Source organism: Lagenorhynchus albirostris, chromosome 7 (assembly GCF_949774975.1).
Source record: "Lagenorhynchus albirostris chromosome 7, mLagAlb1.1, whole genome shotgun sequence".
NCBI classification, from domain to species: Eukaryota; Metazoa; Chordata; class Mammalia; order Artiodactyla; family Delphinidae; genus Lagenorhynchus; species Lagenorhynchus albirostris.
Window position 1 is genome coordinate 33996007 of NC_083101.1, and position 6000 is coordinate 34002006.

The 6000-nt window shown below is 45.7% G+C and overlaps 1 pseudogene; it reads right to left on the reverse strand.

Moving 5' to 3' along the window:
• Window positions 1–5313: 5313 nt before the first annotated feature.
• LOC132522609 (large ribosomal subunit protein eL22-like 1) lies at window positions 5314–5709 on the reverse strand (annotated as a pseudogene).
• Between the last annotated feature and the right edge of the window lie 291 nt (window positions 5710–6000).

Sequence of the window (6000 nt, forward strand, 5' to 3'; positions counted from 1 at the left end):
TTCTGATAGATAGCTATGTTAACTTCCTATAGCTGCTAAAACAAATTACCACAGACTTGGTGACCTAAAACACCACATATTTATTCTCTCACAGTTCTGGAGGTCAGAAGTCCAAAATCAGTTTCGCTGGGCTAAAATCAAGGTGTTGGCAAGGCTAGCACCTTCTTGAGGCTCCAGGAGAGAATCTGTTCTTTGTCTCTTCCAACTTCTAGAGGTTGCTAGTATTCCTTGGCTCATGGCCACGTCATTCCAATCTCATGCTCTCGTTGTCACATCTCCTATTTCTGTGTTAAATCTCCCTCTCCCCCTCTCTTATAAGGACATTGGTGATTACATTTAGGACCTACCTGGACAATCCAGGATAATCTCCCCATTTTAAGATTCTTAACTTAATCACATTAAAGACCCTTTTGCCATAAGGTAATATTTGCAGGTTCCAGGGATTAGGACTTGGGTGTCTTTGTGGACCATCATTCATTTTACCACAACAGCATGTAATTGGGTCCATGCTCCCCACTTGGCCATTGTTGGTGTGGGTGTGGGTGGGTCACGGTTTTTCTGTGGTGTTTGACTGGAGTAGTTTTCTGTCTTGCTGGGCTGCCCTTTTCCTGCTTGTTTGGCTGAGGAGAGCAGGCTTTGGGGAGGCATTTTTGTCTGTGCCCTTTGGTGTTTTCAGGTTGCCAGTTTCTTCAGCTTCAAGTCTGGGATATAAGGCAAAAAGAAAATGCGTTAAAAAAAAAGAAACAAACAAAAGGAAACGAAAAACAAAAAACAAATAGAAAATGCATTTTATTCACCCTTATCCTGAGTATGTGTACCTTTGGAAATTCCAACTTTTGTATAGTCTCCTTGTACATTCTCAACCTAAAATAGGCCCTAGATTTTTTTTTCTTTGGCTGCGTTGGGTCTTCGTTGCTGCGCATGGGCTTTCTCTAGTTGCAGCAAGCGGGGCTACTTTTCGTTGCGGTGTGCGGGCTTCTCATTGCGGTGGCTTCTCTTGCTGCAGAGCATGGGCTCTAGGCGCGCAGGCTCAGTAGTTGTGGCTCGTGGGCTCAGTAGTTGTGGTGCACGGGCTTAGTTCCTCTGCAGCATGTGGGATCTTCCCGGACCAGGGCTCAAACCGGAGTCCCCTGCATTGACAGGCAGATTCTTAACCACTGCACTACCAGGGAAGCCCCAGCAATGCATTTTAAAAGATATTTCATCCAGATATTTTAGTTGTTTCCATTGGAAAGTTCTTTAAGGGTGTTTGGTTCTCGTTGCTGATGGAAACAGACGTTCCAGTGTTTTTTCCACCAAGATGTCTGTACCCACATCTCAAAGTGTCAATGTTACCCAGGACCTTGATCTTGATACAGTTTGTGGGCCTTTTATAGGGTCAGGGAAATCATTACTCTCACTATAATGGAAAAGATTGGAGGAACGGATTTTTATTTTATTTCATTTTCCCCCCAGCTTCATTGAGATATAATTAACATATAATTGGAGGAACAGATTTTAGAGTCCCCTTGACAAGTCCTATCGACTTATCCTGGCAAAAGCAAGACACAAATCCCTTTATTATGCTAGCACAACATCCCTTTCTTTTGATAACATCTTCCTGATTTTGCTTTGTGGAAATCCCCACTCTCCTTCAATGGGTATGGTCATGATTGGACTATCTGTTGGTCAATGTACCCTGTCCCCTGCTAGCCAAGAGGGGTGTGTGATACCAGAGGGATCAGTCAGGCAGTCTCCCTGGAGTTTGAGTGTGAGTTCAAATTACTGACAACCTGATTCATCCTGACAGTGACACTCAGAAAAGCTCATCTATTAGCTGCTGCCCTGAATTCTGTCCTTTTTTTTAATATATATATAAATTTATTTATTTATTTATTTATTTATTTATTTATTTTGGGCTGTGTTGGGTCTTCGTTTCTGTGCGAGGGTTTTCTCTAGTTGCAGCGAGCGGGGGCCACTCTTCATCGCCGTGCACGGGCCTCTCACTGTCGCGGCCTCTCTTGTTGTGGAGCACAGGCTCCAGACACGCAGGCTCAGTAGTTGTGGCGCACGGGCCCAGTTGCTCCGCGGCATGTGGGATCCTCCCAGACCAGGGCTTGAACCCGTGTCCCCTGCATCGGCAGGCAGATTCTCAACCACGGCGCCACCAGGGAAGCCCCAATTCTGTCCTTTTTAAGACCTGATTCCTCAGCTTTCCCGTCTGTTCTGTGAACCTCTCCATCTGTTTTTTCAACTGTGTTTGGACATCCCTCCAGAATGGGGAGTTTTTTATTGCCTGAGCCAGCCAGTATCACCCTTGTCTACCTCTGACTCTTTGAAGCTTCTTCCTTTTATTGACTGAAGTCTGTTGCTACACGGCATTGATGCTATCAGTGTGCCCCCTTGCAGCATCTCTGTCCTCTAGACTACTCAGGGACTTGAAGAAAGGACATTGTGCTGCAGTCTGACTTTCTTCAGGCTACACAAGCCTAATTCTTCCAAGTGGTCCTCCCAGGACACAGGCTGCAGCCCCTTCCCCATCCTGATTGTCTTCTCATGATACATTCCAGTTGATCAATGTCCCTCAAAAAATGTGAAGCTCAGGGCCAATCCAGGCACCCTGAACAGGGCAAAGTCAGGCGGGGCCATCACCTCCTTGCTCTGAGCGCTCTACTTCTTTTAATACAGTCTCCAAGTTCATTATTTTGGCAGCTTCATGACACTCCTGACTCATAGTGAGCATAGTATTGGCTAAGCTGTCTTCACACATGCTGCTACCCATCCTGGATTTCCTGGCTGACCCATGTGCTGTTGGTTTGTTTTTAACTCACAGCCCTGCTTAAAAACATGGCCAATCTTGCCTAAGTTTTCCATGGCACAGTCCGAAATATCTTGCCATGGCGTCATATAGTTTCTGGATTCCCCTTGGAATCTAAATAATCCAGAAGAAGGGAGTGTTAGGAAACACTGCCTTTCTCTCAAACAGCACCCAGACCCAGCGTGGAACAGAAGTCATGGATGTAATTCTGAGAAAAGCCCAGCCCAGACTGGGGTTGGCTGAGGTCTCCAAAGGTAAGCCTCTCGCTTAAGGTTGTAACATGTGTTACTCATTTCCTTTTGGGAGCAATTAATTCTAATCTTAATGTCAGACTTAAAGGCCAAAAGAAAGTAGGTTGAATCTGCATTTATTGACACTGTACATATTCATTGTTCCAAAGGCTGCAGGGTGGACTCGGATATTGTGAAACTTGGCTGGGCAAGCAGGGGTCCTAAGGATAGGCCTAGGCTCCTTGGGGGCAGCTCTCCTGGCCCTCCTTCCCTTTGTCATCTCAAGGGGGCTCCCCAGTCTCTTTGCTTCCTCTGAATGTCAGGAGTGCACAAGAAAAAAAAACGGACTTCCCTGGCAGTCCAGTGGTTAAGACTCCGTGCTCCCAATGCAAGGGGGCATGAGTTGGGGAACTAAAATCCCACATGCCGCATGTTGAAGCCAAAAAAAAAGGAGTGCACAAGGCTGGGGGGATCCCCAGGCTTCAGAGTCCCCTCAACAAGTCTAGGCTGACCTAGCAGAAGTATTCAAATCTTCCACCCCAAGGGGAAGAGGCATTCGTATATGTGTGCGTATGTGTGTCTTCCAGTTGAGGTGGGGCAGCCTGGCTGGAGACTATAGTGGAAGTGAGAGTGCTTCCCATGTACCAGTTATCTACTGCATAACAAATTATCCCAAAGCTTAGGGGCTTAAAATCATAACATTTCTGATCTCAGTTTCTCTGGTCCTCTGCTTCAGGGTATCTCACAAGCCTGCAGTCATCTCAAAATGTGATTGGGAAGGATTCGCTTCCTAGCTCATTCACGTAGTTTCTGGCAGGTTTAGTTCTTATAGGCTGTTGGACTAAGATCTCAGTTCCTCATGAGTCCCTTGGTTCCTCACCATCTTGGTCTCTCCGTACTGCATCTTACAACATGGCAGCCTGCTTCATTAGAGCACATAAGAGAGTGAGTGCCAGCAAGACGGAAGTCACAGTGTCTTGTAACCTAATCATGGAAGGGACATCTTATAACTTTTCCCATATCCTGTTTATTAGCAGCAAGTCACTAGACTCAGTGGGAGGGGCTTACACAGGCTGTGAATACCAGGAGGGATGATCGCTGGAAGCCGTAGTGTGAGACCCTGTGGGGCAGGTGGGAGGGACAGGTGGGGTGTGAGGCACATCAGGCCTGGGATAACCGTCAGCTGTCTAGAAGGTGAACCTAATAGGTTGTGGACAGAGGGCAGGGACTTGGGGACCCAGGCTATGTCTGAGAACTCTGGGTCTGAGCAGCCTGTAAGATTGGGCCCAGATCTGGGTGTTTACTAATCCTAAGCCCCCTGGACCCAGGCTTAGTAACCAAGGTGGGGGTTGTCTCTCATACTTCGTACTACCAAGCCACTTTCCTAGGTCTGCATGCTGTGAGCACCCACTACTGCAGGCAAGGCACCATGCCAGGCACAGCATTAAAGTGCTGTGGGTATCCACTCATTTGTAATAATTCACACAGTGTAACCTCAAGAGCACTGGGTCAGAGCCTGGTGTCCCAAGTCTAGTGTGGGCTCCATCGAAATTGCTGGTGACCCCTCTTTGGGCCACCTCCATGCTATAGCTCCCCATGCTATAAACACTATTGCAGTAAAACTTCCCCCATTTCACTTCACCCCCAATCACTTTGAGGTTGTTTTGAGAACTTCATGAGATAAAGACACGGAAGGGCTTGGAAATAAACTATCACACTACAGTTTACAGAAACTTTCATATTATGCTATTCCATTCTCATGTTTGTGTTCAGGGGAGGGGGACTCAGATTCACCAAAGGTTATGCTAAAGGGACACCAGAGTCCATCTGAAAACCCCCAGGCACACACATGTACCCAGTGTATAGATGGGACTGCCAAAGGCAAGGGACTCATTCAAGGTCACACACAAAGTTGGTGGCTGTGGAGGGGTGAGGCCCCGAATCTTCTTCTTTTTTTTAATTTTAAATATTTTATTATCTAAAGTTATACCCAAAATTGTGCTTCATTTTTTCCTATACTACACTATACACTTTAACTCGAGGACATTTTAAAAAGCAATACATTTCAGAAATCCTGGAAAAAATTCTACCAGCTATAAGTTATTTAAATATTGCTTATAGAAAGTATTAGAACCATGTAAACAGCATACACCTAAAGAGATGAACGCTTAACATGAGTACAGTGTTTTTCATTCACTGATAATCTAAGGGTCAATTTCTAGATGTTTCTTTGTCTTGTATGCTTCATTTGTTTTATCAGCAAGCAAAGGCCTATAAGGGATGGCTTCACTGCCCCTCAGACTCAGATCCACCTTCATCTTGACTAATCTGGAAGTAACGAAGTTCGTAAGTCTCCTCATCAGATGCAACCCCCGAAGCTGATCACCAAGATTATTCTTTTTAAGGTATTTCTTGGTAAGATATTTCAAATACCTTTTAGAGAATCGTTCCTCAGAAACAACCATGATTTTATTCTTGAAGGCTTTAATGTGAACAACATTCCCAAGATTTCCAGTTTTTCCTGGAAAAACTTTAACTTTCTCAACGTAGAAACTGTTCAGAATTTCCAGAATCAAAAATTCCATCTTCTCCTGGATGAGTAAGATCCAAACTAAACTTCCAGGCTGACTTCTTAGGCCTCTTATCTTTCTCCGGCACCATCTTGAAGGCCGGCCGTGCAATCAGAGAGCAGCCCTGAGTCTTTTGACTTCTAGCCTAGTGCTTCTGTGAACCAGGAGCCGCATGATGCAAAGTGTTATCACCTAGAAGCTCTGGTGCCCAACTGCCTGGTTTCAAACTGCTCCTACCATTTCTTATACTTCATGGTCACTATCTCCCAGGGGATTTTGTGGAGACTGAAAAGCACTAGGTAGTGCCTGCCCTGCCAGCTCACTGAATGTTAGCCATTGTGCCCGGTATCACAGAGGGAAGGCACTGTTGCACCCATGTTATTGCTGGGGAAGTTTAGGCTGA